The sequence below is a fragment of the Emydura macquarii genome, unplaced genomic scaffold, assembly GCF_026122565.2.
Source record: "Emydura macquarii macquarii isolate MOO-44397 ecotype Brisbane River unplaced genomic scaffold, CSIRO-AGI_Emac_v2 contig_2432, whole genome shotgun sequence".
Classification (NCBI taxonomy): domain Eukaryota; kingdom Metazoa; phylum Chordata; order Testudines; family Chelidae; genus Emydura; species Emydura macquarii.
In genome coordinates, this window is record NW_027132569.1 from 3,531,872 (window position 1) to 3,552,197 (window position 20,326).

The 20,326-nt window shown below is 39.9% G+C and overlaps 1 protein-coding gene and 1 long non-coding RNA gene across 4 annotated transcripts in view; one reads left to right on the plus strand and one right to left on the minus strand.

Annotated features, from left to right (window-relative positions):
• The window catches only part of ELMO1 (engulfment and cell motility 1), a 434,299-nt gene that overhangs the window by 169,672 nt on the left and 244,301 nt on the right, over positions 1-20,326 (minus strand). The window lies entirely within an intron of this gene.
• On the plus strand, positions 79-19,432 carry LOC137162574 (uncharacterized). The gene is made up of 4 exons (XR_010922409.1): positions 79-212; positions 503-744; positions 15,660-15,809; positions 16,037-19,432. It is a non-coding gene; the product is annotated as an uncharacterized lncRNA (long non-coding RNA).

Below are 20,326 nucleotides of genomic sequence, written 5' to 3' on the forward strand. Positions count from 1 at the left end.
AGTCCACAAAGGACACTGTGTCACCATGACTCAGCAAGGATGTTTCTAGCAGAGGAGATTGTATTATAAAGAGGGAGGAAAACACTTGACTTCACCTCTCCTCCTCCTATCTCTTACCTCATAACCTCAATGACTCTCAAAGGACTGAACTAAGGGGGCGTGATCCCAAGCTGAAAGGAGACCCAGACTGTAAAATTTACAGGAGCTTTTGGGTGAGACAAAACCTTTGCTTTTAAGGTCACTTAGCTTGTTAAGTTAGGTATTAGCTTGCGTATTACTCTTATTTTCTTTTATAACCAATCTTGACTTGTATGCATCAATACCTGTAATCACTTAAAATCTATCTGTCTGTAGTTAATAAACTAATCTTATTGTTTTATCTTAACCAGTGTGTTTGGATTAGTGTGTGTGGAAAACTCCACTTGGGATAAACAAGCCTGGTGCTTTAATATCCATCTCCGCCCTCCACCCCAGTGTCAACTTTTCCCCCTCTGCTTCACAGATATTGTTCAAGACACAACAAGCAACTATAATCATTGGGATTTTTTTCACTGAGATCCAATCTTGTGAGTAACCAACACCAGCATCCCTTCAATCTACCAAAAGTGCATTCAGCTGTCATTCTGCACCTGCAGTGGGTTTTCCCTGGACATACCTGGAATGGTTGGCAATGGCCCTGCAATTAATTAGCAACAATCCAAAAAGAATATAAAGACTGCTGAAACTATCATCATTATCTCAAAAGTAAATATTCTTACAGATTAGACATTTAATCTGTTAATAAATGCTAAGAGCCATTATTTGATTGATAAGACATTATATGAAAGTATACTATTTATTTTTGCTTTATTTAGTTAGGGCAATGAATAAGTAGCAAAAATAGCCAACTCTTTTGATTTTATTGCAAATGTTACAATATTTTATTTAAATCCCCAGCTCATGGAGTCATGTGATTATGTGAGCATTTCTGCATTTAAAAAAAAAAAGTCCTCACGAACGCACAGAAAAACTTGAAAAAGTGAACCCTAAAGGCTTCAAAACCAGCAGGCAAATTAAAAAGAACCCCACATTTATTAGTTTAAAAATATCACGATTTCTAAGCCAATCTCATAATTTTTCCATGGTTAATATTGGCAACACTGCACCTATCCCGAACATTGAATGCTTCTGACATAAATAAAAGTACAGTCACAAAAAAGATCCAGCAGCCTCTCTAAAAACAAAGAAAATGCACCATAAATAACAATCAAACCCTAACATTCTCCGAAAGTCCTCACAGACACCAGCCCTTATCTCACTGCCCCTCTCCCCAAAAAATTGCACCACATTCAGGTTCTAAATTCAATATTTGAAGTGTACTGCATGGAGCGAGTCTAATTCTGACGTGAAAAATACATGGATCATAGCAGCAAGGTCTGCGCCTAAGAGAAACTGACAATCTCAGAGCCAGATGATAATGAATAAAAGCTGTTCTGGACACTGCTGCAATGGATTATCTAACATCCAACATCACTGGGAAAATCCAACATCACCTCCAGATTGCGACTGAAAAATGGCCTCAATCAAGGCGGCAGATATAATTCCTTTTCCTATCTTTCAGTAGCTTCCTCCACCCTGATAGCATAATCTCAGATTTACCCAGATTGATTTTTGGAAAGATAGGCCTCCTCTGTGCCCTAACCATGTGAATCCAGAGCTGATACTAGGCATCTGCCCAACATGTCATAAAAAATCCCCACTCTGTCTGCTCTTATCCCTTCCCAGCAGCCCATGGGTCTACTGCAATTCCCAACTTGAAAAACTGACTAAGAAGAGTTCAGCTACACCTCTGTGCTGCACCTTAGAAAATATCCCCCCATCTTTTCTTTTCTTTTGTTAATTCATAAGGTTACAGCATAAAAATTGGTCGAAGCCTTAAATTGTTAATTATGAATTAAGCCCATCTAAAGAATACGAAAAAAGATTCTGTATATTTCTGGTCTGACCAAATTTAGTAACCCCAGGCCATTCTTTTAATAGGTCAACAAGAGACTCTCCGCATGCCTCTTGTTCCTTCCTACATAATAAGCTGCATCCAGCAAATGTGAGAGCAAGCAGTTTGTAATCCCAAAAGAGATAATTGGAGAACATGATGCGGAAACCCAAACAGAAAAAATATATTTAGCACTATTCAACATTGCTGACTTCTCCTGTTTAATTCAGAGGTTTCCGATGTGTCAGGCAGTCAAACCGTAACACTGAGAGATAGCCTTTAAATCTTGGAGAGTAGCAATAAGCAAAAGTTTTTGCATGGCAATGTCTGCTCAAGCCTGTAAAATGCAAGTCAGCAATGGATGCCTGCAGTTTCTATGGCATTTTCTTTCATTTCATACTGCAAGGGAAAATATAACTGTTATCATACCCAAATCAGCATTCCAAACGATGCTGGATTGATATAAAAGTCATTTGTCAACATATGAAGAGGAGTTATCTTACAAAAAAAAAAAAAAAAAGCCTTTGTTTATCATCATTTGGGTCTCCAAAATTTCAGATGAACCTTTTTTTTGCACTTTGGGATATAGGGTGGATCCCATCTCGCCCCTGAAACTCAGTGGGCTCTAGATACATGTTTGCCCTTTGTACAATTCCTCCTCCCCCCAGGCCAAAAGGGAAAAAGATGAATTCATTAAAAAGCACAGAAGTCTCACTGCATTCTGAATAAATTATTAATGAACTGTCCAGACCTTCCATATTTACATTCCCCTTCAACTGCAATATTTAAACAATTCAGTTGTTTGCTTGCTTTTCAGTTTAGCTAATAAGTAGCAAATTAAAACTGCAAGCTAATTTGAGAGAAGTTATAAAAATGTCTGAACCGACTCAGTATAGCAAGCCTGAAAAATATAAATTGTTTTATAAATACTTTAAAAAGTCAGTAATATTCGTTTGGCATTGAGCTGATGAATGAAATGTTTGCCAAAAGTGGGCAGTGTATATGTGCTCTTACTGTTAGAGATACACAGCAATGAACTACAAATTTATTAAGCCGAGAGACAGATTCAATGCATTAATATGCTTCTTTAGTGTTCTGCTCTGTCCCTTTCTAGCCTCCAATTTCAAATCACGGTCTGTTACACTATTGAGAATTGGCACCCAAGTCTCTGCACCACAAGTCTGATGTAACTCTCACGAGGTTTCCATGAACTAGGGCTGTGCAGAGCAAACTGCACAAAAAGTAATGTTTCACTATTCTGTCGCATGCAAACAACAGGTAACAATCACTGTCACCAATACACATGCCCATTTCAAAGCACATAACTATAGGTCAGTTTCTGAATAAAGGTATCAGATTTTGACAGCCACAGGTCTTTTATTCATGAATACATTAAATTGATTTTGATACTGGTACATTGAATAGTATCTAATTCTGGGCTCAGTCATGGCTTTGCCATGAGCTCTGTGTTAGGGGCAACATGTTATTGCACAGTCCCGAAAGCAGCTCAAGCAGCACTCTCCTTATAGCAATTTCAAACTCTTTTTTGGTCTCCTGACTGCTCTGAGGAGCAACTATGGTAAACTGGGTGGATGTCTGGTCCAGTGTATGCTCCCTAAAATGGCCACGCAGCTGCACAGCGGGGGATAAAGTCAAGGCTCCACCAACTCACTGTCCTCTTCCACAGGGAAGGCGCATATCAGCTCTGGGCAGCCTGAATCCCCCCGTGCTGCTACTCATGATGTGGGTAACCAGTGGAAGGATGTAAGGGGGTGTCAAGCCCCATTATGTCTATGTGCCACTGCATAGCCCAGAACACAATTTGGTGTTCTGTGAATGCTCCAATAGACTTCAATGGGACTGCTGTGGAGTAAGGTGATAATCAGTGGAATAAGGAAGATAGGGTCTGGCCCATAGTGTTATGGCCTTTTGAGTTTAATTTGTCATTATAAACAAGGATCATGCTAGTGGCAAGTGGCAGTCTGAAAGGTCCACCCCAGGGACCCTCTATATGCTTCTCAAGATACATAAACAAGAGAACTCAGGCAGACCCTTCATATCTGGCCATGGCACTCATACTGAAGGAACAACAACACTCATAGAAACCATCCTTAAACTAGTCACTTGCAAAGGGTCAGTTTCCTCCAGGACAAACTGACTTCCTTCAGAAACTCCACAACATTCACACTCTCCCTCAGAATGCCAACCTTGCCACCACGGATGTCACCTCCCTGTACACCAACATCCCTCACAATGGCGGCATAACTGCCTGCCTCAAATATCTTCAAGACAATGGACAACACTCAGATATCCACCCAAAACACATTGCCAAACTCATCTATTTCTTTCATCCTCACCCATAACAATTTTACATTCAACAACAAACACTTCGTTCAAATCATGGGAAGAGTGATGGGTATCGGATGCTCCTTAATACGTCAAACATTTTCTGAGCCACCGTGAGGAAGAATTTTTGGACAAATGCACCATAAAACCAATGACATACCTGAGATACATGGATGATATTTTCCATCCTCTGGACAGACTACTCAAATTCCCTCAGAGATTTCACAACTTCAACAACCACCATCCATCCATCAAACTCTCTCTAGAACATTCTCACACCAGCATTCACTTTCTGTATACCACGATCAGCTTAAACAATAGAACCCTACAGACAATTATATACAAGGAATTCATGGATCACCACACTGACCTCCACACATCTAGTACCCACCTCAAGCACACCAAGAAATCTGTTATCTGCAGCCAGGCACACAGATACCACAGAATACACTCCAATGAGAAAGTCTGGGATATACACCTGAACACACTTAAAAGTGCCTTCATCAAACATGGACACTCCACCAGAGAAGATTACATCATGGAATGTGCCACCCAAATACCCCTTCTTCAGTATAGGGGGAAAAAAATCTGTCCAACTGCATATCCCTAGTTGTCACCTACACCCCACAGTGGAACCCATACAGGGTATCATTAAACAATTACAACCCATACTCAATGCAGACCACATCCTGAAAGAAATATTTCCTGAATCCCCTCTTCTGCCCTTCAAACAACCTCTCAACCTCATCATCAGAAGCAAGCTCCCCAAAGACCATGACAAACCAACTCAAAGCAGCTCCAGATCCTGTCATAACAACAGATGCAAAATCTGCAGGTATCTCTCCACTGCTACAGTGATCAATACCCCACATAAATACATCTTTTAAGATCCATGGCTCCTACAAATTCCCATTACAACATGTAGTGTACCTCATCCAGTGCACTAAATGCTCTCGTAATAACTATGTGGGTGAAATTAGTCAATCACTATACTCTTGAATGAACTCACACAGGATAATGATAAAAGACAAAAACACCATAACAGCCATGAGCAAACACTTTTCACAAAATGATCACTCCATCTGACCTCTCAGTCCTCGTCCTCAAAGGAAACTTGCACAAAAGCTTCAAAAGACAATCCTGGAAGTTTAAATTCATAACTCGCTAGACACTTAAAATCATGATCTTAATAAAGAGACTTGATTTATGGCTCATTACACAATCTGTAACCCACTAACCCCCCCTCTTGTCCTATGACTGCAGATGTGTTAATGGGCCACTTCACCTTGAATGGTCTCTGGCAACATATCTGAACTACTTATATCTGTTCCATCTTGTATTTCCCTGTGACCCTCTGAGAACCTTTTCCAGACGTGAAGAGGGGCTCTATGGAGCTAGAAAGCTTATCTCTTTCACCAACAGAAGGTGGTTCAATAAAAAATATTACCTCACCCATCTTGTCTCGCCAAAAAAAAAAACAAATAACAAAAAAAGCGTCACCTTCTCTTAACTTGCCTCAATGTCTGCGCAAAACGCATGTTAACAAAATAGGTGGTTTAAAAAACGTATTGTCTTTCATAGAGCATATTATAGCATTATAATAAACAAGCATGCAATTATATTCAGTTTACAGTAATATCCTACAAGTATTCCATTAAGGGATCGTAAGGACATCCCAAAACCTAAAATGAAATGTAATACCCATTGTACTACACGACTGCATACTATGGAACTGATCCTGCAAGCTCTCTGTGGACAGAGCACCCACAGGTGCATGTCCTACATTTGCTGTTCGACACTCTCTAGCCCACAAAAAGTCATTATCATTGAAGTAGTGACAAATTGCTGTTAACACGGCCTCTAACAAGTAGCCATGAAAGCAAAACTCAAGTGGTTTGTGATTTCATAAAAACTCAAGAGTTACATTAGTCACCACTTTCGTTTAGGTTTTATATAATGTATTTGAAGGTCCATTACAGTTTTTTTAAGGTTTTTCCTTCTCTTAATTACAGATACAGGAACAATTTTGCACACCTGATATTGTTTGTTAGAGGTGTGCAATGGTACAAGAAAGGAAGGGGAAAAAATCAGGCCCAGTGGACAAGATTCTGATCTCTGGACCACTGACCCTAATGGGAAATGTGCAAACTTGTTTCTCCAAGCAAGCCTGAAAGTTGAAGCAATACTGTTTTACTTCAAAACACCTAAGCAGTGGCTTGTTAGTGGAACTTTTAGAACCACTTGTCTGGTTAGACACTGAAAAACATGTTTTTCAAATCTTGCAGCTTTCCTGAATAGAAACTAATATATAGTTCAAAATATAAGACCCTCACCCTGAAAACAGTCATGTGCTTAACTTTACTCATGTGAGTAGACCCACTGAACTCAATGGGAGTTTTCACATAATTAAATGGAGGAGACTTTGTAGGATCAGGCCACAGTGATATCAAGTTTAACTAATTAATAATAATCATGTAGGAGTACTGACTGAGGAAGGTTTGTAAAATTAGTATAGAACAGTAAACAGAAAGGATATGGTTATTTCAGGAAGCACTAACTAGTTTATAATATCTATATGAGACAGGGTTAATTTTCCATTCATTATGACTGTTATTAAATGGTCTTTTCTGAATACTTGGAAATATTCCTTTTCTTGGATTGGTGCTCCATACTGGTTATTAAATGCTGTATTTGTTTTGTCTATGCCATGGCTGCAGATTCAACTGAATTATTTAGAGCAGTATCACTTAAGTGAGAAATCCATTATTCACTTCTTTTTCCCCTCCAGGGACATTTCAGAAGACAGAACTGGTATTCAAAATCTGTTTATAAAACATATTTTGGTGAATCATTTTCATAACATTCACTCTGTAATTTTACTCCCATGTCCATCTCTTTCCTTACCACTGAACTTCATAAACCTAAAAGAGAAAGAATCCACAAATATGACTTCCCTTTACTGCATATAGCAATCCATTCCTACGCATATTCCCATGCGCACTGTATATAAATTAGTGCTCTGTTGGAGTCCAACTGGTGCAAGGGATCCTTGTACCATTTTCCTCACAGTGGTGGGCATTTCCAAAATGTCACAGTGCGAGATGTTAGGTACACTTCTTCACACTCCATTTTAAAGCAGTTGCAAAGAAGAGGAACATGCAGTGTTACAATTTCCACAGCTGTAGGACAAAATTACTCCTGTACCTATACTTCACTCAATGGAGACAAAGGAAAACATCTGAGCAATGTGTTTATTGATTTGAGCACAGTGAATATACCCAGCCTTAACGGATCCTCAGTCAAAAATACTTCAAGCATTAAAACATGGGTTTTTTTTTTTGTGGTTTGTCCATACTGTGCCACGATATAGACTACAAGGGTGCAAATTGAAGAGCACACCAAAGTGTTGTGATCTAACTGCCCCGTGTGGACCCTGCTGGTGCAAACTAAAAGGTTCATGTTAAAGTTCACATGGTTCACATTAAAGTAGTCCTCTTGCAATTAAGGTATCTTTTAGTTCGCACCAGCAGCATTCACATCGGGCATTCAGCATGCAACACTTTGGTATGCTCTGCAGTACCCCTGTACTCTGCATTGTGGCACAGTGTAGATACAGCCTTACACAAGTTAGGAAACCAAACCAGCCCTCCCTGGTTTCATGGATTTACTTGGATGAGAGAATTTATTTTTCCTGGGTTCTGGCTTCTCTGATTAATAGAGCTCCATATTTGAGTAATTATTTACTAAGCTCAAGTTTTTAGAAACAGATTAACTGTCGGTTTATGAGCTTGCCTGTAAAATCATCATATACTCGCCACACAAGTTGTTCACTCATTTCAATTCCCCATTTCCTTTCATGTTCTTAAAGGGGGGAAATGGAGGGGGAGAAGAACCTCCAAAATCCAAAAGCAGAATCTTAGGCAAGATCCTTAATATACAGTTCTTTATGGATCTTGTGGGTCCTTCATTCTCTGTGTATTTGCTCAGAGCCCTTTGGGGGAACCAAGGAATTCTGTTTTCTGAAGGTTGCTTCTAGGTCTGGTTATTGAATATTTTTCTGTCAATATTACTTCTCAACAGATTACTACATTATCTTCCTCTACAGTCTGTAGGCTCAGTTATGCCTTTCAGGCAGAGCCATGCACTGTGGACAGTGCAGAATCGTGCCTGGAGTTCCCTGGCACATGGTGAGAGTTTCTGCAGCAGTATGGAGTGCAGCATAATCCCTCCATGTGCTGGCCCTCCTATGAGAATCAGTGCAGAGGAATGTGGAGGAAGGAAAAAGGACCTCTCCTCCTTGTGTTTTTTGGGATGCTGGGTCCCAGGGGAGTATAGAGGGCTCAATCCCTGTAATCTTCTAAGTATAAGGGTAGAGCTGCAATAGTCCTTGACCCTCCTCAGGTGGATGGCTCCCAGTGCCCCATGTCTCCCTCCATTGTGCATCAACGTAAGTGCAATCTAGTCCAATAAAGCTTCATATCCACTAGCCAAATTAGTACCTGTAATGCACCCTGGTGCAGCTCCACCCACAGTAGCTAAGCTGCTCCGTAAATTATTTCGTTTCCTCCATGAGAAAGGTAGAAGAAACATGACCAAAAAACCATATTGGCTGAAATATGTATTTGCAATCTTTCAAATTTTCTTAAAAAACACCTAAAAACCTGAAAGTTTTCAACAAAGACAGACATTCATCCCAAAGCTCTCCATTTTGAAGGAAAATTTTCAATGAACTCTAATGATAGCAACAGTGCACCCAGAAGCTGTACAATGCTCAGGCCACCACATCACCTATCCTTGTCTCGCATGTGTGATACTTAGTGGCTTTGGCAATCCAACATTTGCCATGGAAGCAAGGTCTAGTGACTGTTTTTTCAGCTGACCTAAAAGAAGGCAAATACATGGGAGGCACACACACTTCTTAGCTTAGGTAGGCCGAGTTTATTGCACACACCAGGGTCTTCTTGCATTCTTTTCCCACTAGCTCTCTGAGTGCCACCCTCCCATCCCCCATCTATTTCAGGGACTCCCTGCAACTTCCCTCAAGTTCCTCCTGCCAGGGTTCTGTGTGTCCCCACATTCCTCCTCCTCCCAGGGTCCTCCATTTTCCTTCCCATACCAGCAGCAGTCTGCCCTCAAAATTCCCTCTTCCCCCCTCATGCTGTCCATTCCCCTGCCTGGCACATACATGTGCCTCCTGCCCTCATAAAAGGGGCCCCCAAGCACCTCCCACCAGGGTTCTGTGCACCTTATTCCCCCTTCTTATTCCCCCGCCCCCCCATTTTCTCTCCATGCCAGGGGCTGTGTGCATGCCCCCATAACCATTATTCTTTTGACTGGGTAATAAGTCATTCAGCTTATCATCATGATTAGATGGGTATTGTTATGCTGGAAGGCATCAACGGGTGCCATTAACCAGTCCTTTGATCTATAGACAATTGCAGAGGTGCCTGAAGCTCTGGCTGTGCAAAACAATGGCACGGGCTCCCTTTGCCTCTCATTTTTCTCCTTTCAGTTTTCTGATTTTCCCCAAAATCAGTAAGGTTTTCACCAATGATATCGAGAACATTCCCTGAAATTTTGGAATTGATTGGATGTGGTATTCAAAAGTTATCACGTTATATAAATACATACATACAGAGAAACACTGAACAGGTAAGCTGAGTGCAAGCTCAGCCAACTACATCAGTCAGCAATGTACACTAAGCCGATAAGTCCCAGGTATATAGATTTAAACGTTTTATTAGAAAATGTTTAAACAAAAAAGCAACGGTCAGGGTTTACAAGGCACAGTAATACAATATCCAGGGATGGTATGCAGTGGGGGGGTTGGGGTGTGATCCGGGATCAGGGGTTGGTAGCAGCATGATGAGCTGTGGCCCCGTAGAAGGGGCTGGAAGTGTGGGACTTGAGGGTCGCAGGCGGGTATGTGGGGAGAGGGGGATGCTATCCAGCGTGGGGGGAGGGTCCCAGGGAGGCATTTGCCAAGGAAGGCAGGTGAGTCCATGTGCGGGAGTGGAGGTCTGGGGGGTACAATGGCATGCAGGGGGATATATGGGGAGGGGGGACGCTATCCATCGTGTGGGGAGGGTCCCTGGGAAGTATTTGGCAAGGGGAGCAAGCAAGTCCATGCATGGGGGTGGGAGTGTGGGTCTGGGGAGGACAATAGTGGGGCGGGCTGCAGTATCCCGGATGGGTGGGGGTGGTGTTAGGTTTAAGGTTTACAAGGAGATATATGGGCATGAAGGAGCATTTCAATGTATAGGAGAACCATTGGGGGCATGTTTTAATAGAAAGAGTATATAGGTCTATACGGGGTGAAATGTCTCTCATTAGTCCTGTGTCCTTACAGTCAATTGGCGGGTCAGTCCCGTCTTCACCTGTGGTGGTCTACAATAGCAATGCTGACTTTGTGCTAGTACATAGCAAACTTTGTACCTAAATTTGGCCTGATTTTCTTAATTCACCACCAGTGCAGCTCCACTGATGGTAACAACAGAGAAGACACTGGCAGGTTTTTACCACCCTATAACCCAGCCCTACTCTGAGCAGTGTTAGTTCAGTTAAGTGACATTAAAAGACATGTTTTAGTACAAACTTGCAAAACAAAATTCATCTTCAGGTGAACCATTTGGAAGATCTCAAACCAAAAGTTGAAAGTTTTAGAAAGGTCTGAAGTGCCAGAGGGGTTAGAAAAAGAAACATGTACACTTAACTGTAACAGTCATTACTGCTGTAAGAATATAAGAGAGGCCATACTGGGTTAGACCAATGGTTCATGTGGCCCAGTACCCTGTCTTCCGACATGCTACAGAGGGGATGACCAGAACAGGGCAATTATTGAGTGATCCATGCCATCATCCAGTCTCACGTCCTGGTAGTTGCATCCATGACCATCTTGGCTAATAGCCCCATTCATGGACCTATCCTCCATGAACTTTTTGAACCCAGTTATACTTATTGGCCTTCACAACATCCTCTTGCAATGAGTTCCATAGATTGCCAATGCATTGTGTGAAGTATTTCTTTTGTGTATTTTAAACCTGCTGCCTATTAATATCAGCAGATGATCCCTGGTTACTGTGTTACGTGAAGGGATAACTAACACTTCCTTATTTACCTTCTCACAAGATTTGAGAGACATCTATCATATCCACCCGTTAGTCATCTCTTTTCCCAGCTGAACCCTCTCCCAGTCTTTTTAATCTCTCCTCTTGTAGAAGTTTTGCCTTACACCTAATCATATGATATGAGAGCTATGATACTGTGTGTGTATGTTAAAGCCCTTATATTATTAGCACCATTTCAATAAAAACTGCAGAAGCAAGCCCCCAAAAGCTGAGGTTCAACTAAGAGAATCTTTCACAGCACTTACTTCTGAAACACCAGGCCTCTGTCATCAACTGCCAGTTTCATGAACGCTATACATTCACCAATTAAAAGTCAAACACTGCAACATTTTAAAGTTTCATTAGCGGGATGGAATTCATCAGATCATACTTGCAAATTACATTATCCAATAAATCAGCTAGAACATGAGAGCATCTGACATTAGGAAAACAGCCTTTTCACATGAAATGATTCTTCCTTTTCACCATCCCAGCGGTTATGCTTACATTATTTACTGTTCACACTGTGCCTCTCCAACACCTGCTGATCTTGGCATCCTATTCCGACTAGCATAGGTTAATCAGACTTCCACTCCCACTATCACAAACCTGCCAGTCTTTCTAGCCTTGTAAAATGTCTGCTCAAATCCACTTTCACTCCACACAAAAGCTATGTCAGCTTGCAGAAATCAATATCCCAAGCCAACAGATCAACCAAGATTTCAAAACAGAATCACTTTGCAAGTGAAAGGTTGGGGAAGAGAGAAAATAAAACTGAACAGATAAGCAGCCTCCTTGTGTTGTTCTATGCATCGTAAATAGGTATTACATCATATGATTAAGCACCCTTGTCCCTCCCCAATCCCTCCTCCCAAAAAATATTCACAGCACTGCTATTTGTATGTCTAGGGTTATTTGGGATATTTCCATATATACCAGGCGCTGCTTGTTGAAGTGACAAGATTACTGAGTGTCTCACCAGACAAGATTAAATGAGATATTGACAGGCCCATGCATCTTCCCTGAAAGTGAGGTCTCAGCAGTAAGATTCCATTTTGGTACAATGATGGTCTTTCACTTCCAAAAGATAGATCATTATCTTTAATAGCTCCAGTGTTAAATTCTTCCTATGTTAAAAAAATGCACTTAAAGCAAATGCATGATGAGGAGAGTGAGAATGTCAGAAAAAAATTTATAAACATATTGACATAAATTTTCAAAAGTGACTAGTGATTTTTTTGGGGGAGGGGCGTCAATTTGTGGGTGCTCAACTTGAGACACTTCGAAGAGGCCTGATTTTCAGATTGAGGCTTTCTGAAAATCAGGCCCCTTTAAGTGATGTCAAAGTACGCAGAATTGAGGCACTCAGAAACACTAATTGCATGTGTAAACCTGGGTGGTTGTATTTTTGCAGCAGGTTTCCACTGAAAGCTTTATACACATGTGGAAAACCCACTTGCCCCACAGTGAAAGCTACTGTTGTCTGCAGAGTCTGAATTTTCATTTAGAAACAAGTTGCCAGCATTACAATTGCATGGGTTTCCTTCCCAATGTGAATCTAGTGTAAACCAACGCAAGGCTGTCTTCCTAAGCCTGCCAACAAACAGCTTACAGGACCTCTGCTGCTGCTCAGTTTCCCCATGCTGTAGCAGACTAAAAACTGACCAGTGTCTTGTGGACAGCAGTGAAAGTGACACAAATCAGATCTGTTTCCCTTTGCACCAGCAGAGGCAGGGAGCTACTCAGTGGCGAGAAAAACTCAAACAACATAGCTGGGAAGAGTAAACTAGAAATGATCCCTCACTACCACCTCCCTCCCATCAGCCAGGAGGCTCTGGGGTGGGAGAAAGATGAGAATGTTGGAACAATCTCTTCCCTCATCTCTCTTTCAGGGTGATTGAGTAAGAATTTCACATAAAGTACTTACTAGCCAGAGGCTCTGAAAAATGAAGCTCCTAGGCAAAGACCAGCACTTTCCTTTCCCCAGCATCAGGAAGTTAAAGCTTAGCATCTCACGCAGACATTGTTCCTGGATGGTGGGGCCTTTTAACTAAGTTTAGTCCTTTGGCTATTAGATGTTTGGTAGTTTTTTCAAGCCCTATATAAGGGAAGGTAGGTGGAAAAGAGTGGATGTAGGCAAGATATTTGGTGTTTTTTTCTTAAAGCCCCAATTTCCGAAGCCATGTGATTATGTGCAACTCTCAACTTTCTTTAAAAAAAATAAAAAGGCAGTTTCTAGCCCTCATGGTTGCAGAGAAGAGTTTAAAAATGTGAATCATAAAGGCACAAACACCTGAAGGCAAATAAAAAGAATCCAAAAGTGATTATTTTTAAATCTCATGATTTTTATGCCAATCTCTTGGGTTTTTTGGATCTGACTCATGCTTTTCAATACTTGGGGCTGATAGCGATGGGATAGTCAGAAAAGAGAAAGCACTGAAAGAGATTTTGAGAGGGAATGAGAGAGACAAAAAATAGAGAGGAGGTACAGAACATAATGCAAGGAGAGGAGAGAAAGAGAGATAAAGTATGGAAGGAAAAAGACAGAAGGATAAAGGAGAAACAGACATTGAAAACCATGCAGGAAAAGATAAAACATGATCTGTTACAGGAGAGAAAAATACAATGAGGCCAGGAAGGGAAATAAGATTTAACACAAGCAAGAGCTCTGACGTTTCTATTTAACAGATTTTTTAGAAGTCAAGTGATAACGTGTAAAGTTAACTACAGCACACACAACACAGACAAGCGTATTTGTAGTATCATTGTAGATTTTTGATTGGAAAATAGGAATGGATCCATAATAAACACACAACAGAGTTACAGTTACACATGAAACTTTGTTGTTTGCAGTATGGTTGCAGCCATGTCGGTCCCAGGATATTAGAGAGACAAGGTGGGTGAGATAATATCTTTTATTGGACCAAATTCTGTTGGTGAGAGAGACAAGTTTCCAAGCTTACCCAGAGAAGAGCACTGTGAAAGTTCAAAAGCTTGCCTCTCATCAACAGAAGTTGGTCCAATAAAAGATATTACCTCACCCACCTTGTTTCACATGAAACTTTGGCATTCTGAGTACTTAACCATGTAACCATAATATTCCCTTAATGAAGAACTGCCCCCAATCCTCTTAAGCAATATATTATAAACAGCTATCTAACTCAATTGTATATACACAGAGCTCTCCTAGGGAATCGTAAGATGTATCTTTAAGATTTCATTTTGCAAGGCATTTAAAATTAAATACGTTAACCATTTATTTATAGGAAAAGAAAGGATTGAGACATACATAGGGGGGAAAAAAAGGTTGGGATGAAGATCAACAACCAACAACAAAAGAAGGAGGACTTTACATGTTCCTAAAAGCCTTTTTTTTTACTTTTTTTCAGTTGTGTGTGAAAATTCAGGTGCCACATTCACATGACGGAGATGGAAGCCCTCTATATTTGTCCACTGGACAAAGCAATGCAGGATTCCAAATCCCACCCTACCAATATGGCTTGTGGGGCGAAAGGCTGGTTTCCATCCCCATTCAGTCTTTGGCCTCTGCTGAGACTGTTAATGAGGGAACTAATTATGGAAGTTTGTTTATGTGATGTGAACCTTACCCTGCTGGGAACTGGATTGAGACCAAACTATATTATGCTCTAATGCCTAACTCAGTTGACAGAGATGAGTGATCTAACTTCTGTTTTTCTAGCAGTAGGTCCCAAAAGATGGGAGATGATTTATACGCACAGACTAACCCAATAATACCAATGAAGATTAACTGCCTATGTCTTCGATCTGGCTTTACAAGTTCAAGGTTCTGTATCTGACAAGGCAAAGAGGCTGTAATTAAAAGATACCATATCTGCAAGAATGGTAGGTGGGTTATTCATCAACATTAATTTATTGTCACTGAATAGATTCTCCCATATCTAAAGACACAACACTTTTTGTTCATGCACCAGCAAAAAATTAAATACATTTTCTTTACACCATATAATCCAGAGTGCAAACAGTAATCAATCTGTTCAAAGTGAATGGACCTCATGAGACCTCTGATGGGACCATAACGAAATCCAGTAGAACATTAGGAGCACAGACGGTAAAGGGAAAAACGCTGCAGACTCACCACTGGGAATTCTCATACCACAGCCACAGTCAGTGCTGTGAAATGCAAAGTCATAAACAAACAAACAAACAAAGACTCTATTACTTTTTTTAATGTAATTTATTCTTCAAACCAACAGATATGAATGAGTGGGAAAGAGAAAAACATTTACTTCCCCAAATCTTTGTGGGAGAACCTTCATCTGCAGCAAAACGGACAACACTAACCCAGGTTCTTTAACATTGCCTGCTCCTATGGAAGTTCTACAAGACTCATGAAGTATTACATTGTAGGTATCAGTAAGAATCCCCTAATATTCCAGATTGTATACAGAAGGGTATCACTTTAAATAATAGTTTATTGTCCTGCCTTGGAGCATACCATTGGACAACAGTCGTATGACTGAGTGAGTTTATCATTACCAGTAAGCAAGACGGATTTAAGGGAGAGCTGCTTACTTTAAAAACGCTATGCAAAGAAGGCAACATGACCTTAACTGTTTTTGCTTCTTCCCAGGTCATCCTAATGAGAGTCAAGACTGGCCAGCACTGGAATCTGAACATTTTTTCTGCCATGCATGCCTTTCGGAGCAACTACTCTGGAGAGATTAGGAAATGTTATCTTGAAAGTAGTGTGAGCAAATGTGTCCATGCTATTGAGTTGATTTACAGAATCACGTTCTTCGAAATAAGCACTTTGTAAGAGGGATATAAAATAGATCCGGTGTCACACCGATTTTATATTGGCATATGTTGGTGAGGATTTTAATTCTTAATGAAATAGTTATACCAGTACAACCACTACTGTGGACATAATTCTACCAGTATAAACGTGCCTTATACCAAGATAACTTATTCCTCCTCTTTAGTGGGAATAAGCTACACTGGTAAAAGCACTTTTATACTAATATAACGATATCTACATTGGGGGGGTTGTGCCTCTTCAACTATATCAGCATATGGCTTCCCCAGGGCTACGCTGGTAATAAAAGCAGTACAATTTGTGTGTAGACAACAAGCCCATAGAACTTTAGATTCTTTAATCTTCTTCTCCTTTAATAAATCCCCTCCAACCGCCAAAGAAAAAGTTAAATACAGCAACTTTATTGTTTTTGTATCTATGAGCAGCTCATATTTGCCTTGAGCTTGTGATTCAAATTTACTTGGCAACTTTGTTTCCTTATGATCTGAGCAAAGTTTGCAGCAAGTATGAACAATGTGATGGCTAGTTGTGATAGATCAGGAAAGTCATTTGATATTGTTTTTCTTTTCTGACTGGATGAATATAGATTTTATAATCACAAAGAGGAGCTTAACAAAGCCACTGCGGTTTTACAGGTCCCAAGCAGAGATAAGTCAGAGGAGGATAAATTGTAACCAATTGTTATCTGAGCAACAAAGATATTGCCTGAGGCCCAGACAAATTAGGTTAGTGTATGGTTTACTTTTAATTTGTGCACACGCCCCTTAGCCCTGGTCACTAAATGTGAAGTCAGACCCTTGTCCAGCCTGGTTAAGGCTCTGCTGAGGCATTTGGGGAACACTATCCCCCTGCTGTGTCTAGCAGTGTCCCTTCCACTATAAAATATACCACTTGTGGTATGCCTGAAAGTTTGCTTTTTCATCAGTATTTATACAAGTAACAGTCTCAAAAGTTCACATAATGGGAAAACAAGAGGGGCACAAGCACATCTGAAGGCAATTTATTTTTTAAACTGGAGTGAATAATTAAGGGGAATTTCTTTTTTGCAGTACTTGCTCAGATTTAGTCAACAATAACGGTGGCAGTTTTACCAAAGCATCTAAAAAAATCATCATTTAGCAATGACAAATAGAAGCAGTTCATTTTTTTTTTAATCTTCAAAATGACGAGTGGCTGAAAATACTTCTAATCTCTTCAAGCTGTCACCACCCACCTCTGGAATCTGGGGGTGGGAAGGAGGTGGAAAGAGAATGCTGATGATGGAGTTGCTTGGTTATTTATTCATTGTTGGTAATAGAAATAACACTTCCAATATGTTTGAGATGATCTGTAAGTTCTGTCTCTTTGAGGACCAGTTGATGTCTATTAGTTGTGGAACAATGCAAAGTGATGCTGTAACTAAAGTACTCTTGGAAGACCAAAGAATATACACTGAATGGGTGCTTCTAAATTTCTTAGGTATGTTTGAAAATCTCCCCCCACCTTTCTGTCAGTAAGAAAGTACACTGTTGGGTTATCTAGTGTTGCCAACTCTCATAATTTTATTGCATGATATTTTATATCATGATATTTGTTGTTTTTCTTAAAGTCCCAGCTCCTGGAGTCAAGTGAATATATGAGAATCTCAGCTTTCATTTAAAAATAAGCATATTTCTGGCATTCATAATTGCAAAGGACATCTGGAAAATGTGACTCAGGTGCATTCTAAAGATTCAAAAACCAGAAGACACACAAAAAACCTCATTTAAAAAAATCTCATGATTGTGGATGCTTGACTCATGATTTTTGAATTTTTGGGATGGGGCAATACTGTCTCTCTCTAGCTGGTCTCCAGCCTATTGGCCTCCAACCTACAAATTAGTCAGTGAAGACTGAACATTCTGCTCTTTAGAAAAGTACAATATGTACATGTTAAAAACCTTTCAAAGCTTCAATTACAGTACAAGTTACTGTCAGACTGGAGTAATATGAAATCCTCAAAAATATTCTGAGGCAAAACATTAAAAAAATTCCATTCTTAATTAAATTAACTCATTTTTCCCCATAAAATTAAAATATTCCATTGACAACAGTGCAACAGCCAAAATAAAACCAAGTTCTTAATATTTAACTCTACGTAAAATTTTAAATACAGTTAAGTTTTAGCTCCTTAGCCACCACAGCAGCTTGCTATAATTACCTCTACAGGCCATTTGATTTCATAATATATTCACCACTACATAACATTTACATAATGTTTTTCAATTATCTCTTAATATGCAAATATTAGGCTAAAGATGGGAAATGCAATTCCAATGCTCCTAAAAGCTATCAGCTGCTATTTAAACATCAAAAAAATTACTTTAACATAACATTAAGATGGCCCGGTTAAAATAAACAGTTTGAAAATGCAAAATGTTGAAAATTTCTACAGCAGCCACATTACAATAATGTATTTTTGGATGCATATTTAAAAATTAAATACTCTATTTTCAAACATAAGAAAAATATATTTTAAAAATCCTAAAGAAAATAGGCTGTTAAACTCTTGAAAGCTAAAGAGGCAGAATGCCTGGCTGTAACAGGGAAAACTTGCTGCCAATACTCCTCTTTGAATAGCATTTCTTTGAAGAATTCCTCCCAGACAATCCTCTCAGATCTTTGAATAATGCTAATCAGAGCACAACAAATGAAATATCAATTTCTGCCAATGAGGTATCAAATCACCCGGCCTCTCCAGACCACACACTTCCCTTATCACTGGCTAGTATGTGAAAATTAAGTGATGTTTCCGGCCTGTAAGTAGTTTGGGTCTCACTGCAATAATTCAGGCTTGACTCACTGCCTACTCTCTTAGCTACTTATGAACGAAGCTGAGTTCTAACAGCACTTTCAGCCGGGAACTGCAGGAGATGCATTCATATAATCAGCTTCTACCATGTATCTTAGTGAATAATGGTGATTGAGGGAGCTGAAATCAAAAGACATAGGGCTAAATTGTATTTAAAATTTAATCTCTCTTTTAAAGTGTATATTAATTATTCCCCACAAACAGGAACAGTCACTTTGATCTGTCAGTTGAGCACACACAGCCATGCTTTCTACCACCCTAGCAGTATTGTCATCTCTTTGAGCACCCAAGCATTACCAGCTTCTATATTTTATAAACTTTGATTTGATGGAAAATTGGGTTTTTTAATATACAAAATTCTGGCAGAAAGTATCTGCTTTTCTCAGAAATTTTCAACTTTTTATTGGAAAACGAAAAATCTGAAAATAAAAAATGTTTAACCAATACCAGCTTTCAGCTGAAAATTTATGGTTGTCAAATGAAAAATCAAAATTTTCTGTGGAAAGACACCCTTTTACAACCAGCTCTAGTCCTCCGTACTGCCTCAAATCACTGTTTTTTTTCTTTCAAAACTTGGTCATCCAGCCTGTAAAAAATCCCTTGATTAGCATGACTCTCCTAATAGCAACTTTCCCATGTTATGAGTCAGCCTCTTGGTTTAATTTTTTTTTTTTAAACAAAATTTCCTCTCTAGAGATGCTAACAGCTTACCTCCTGTTTCCTGAAAGTTCTGCTGAAGCCTGAAGTGAAAAAGTTATGTCTACCCTAAAAATCCTGCCATGTTGGACTCATGCTATCAAATATGGCTCCCTTTTCCCCACCTTAAACTGCAGCTGACCAAAGTTCAGCCACTGGTGTGGATGAGGCAAACTCTATTCCACACCTGATAGAGAATGCTTGCTGACGGCTCAACCGATGAAGTTGGAGCATACTTTGTGCATTAAAAGATGAACATATGCATTTTATAGGGTTCCAAGTCAATGAATCATTTTTATAAAATGAGGTCATTGATTAAGTACCAGGTGATTAAACAAGCAATAAGGGGATTCAGCTTGTTAGCTGAGGATGGTTAAAAGAGAGACAGGAGGAGAAAGGGAAAAGCTAGAAAGAAGGGCAAACGCACGCAGGATCTCAATGATGTGAGATCTCTCCCTGTCTCCCACTCTGTGCCTTGGTAGCAGGTAGGACTTAGGGAAAAGCCTCATGCTCTGGGGAACAAACACTTGTAAAGCAAGTTATAGATAAAACTTGGTGTGCATGAGCACTCTTTTCAG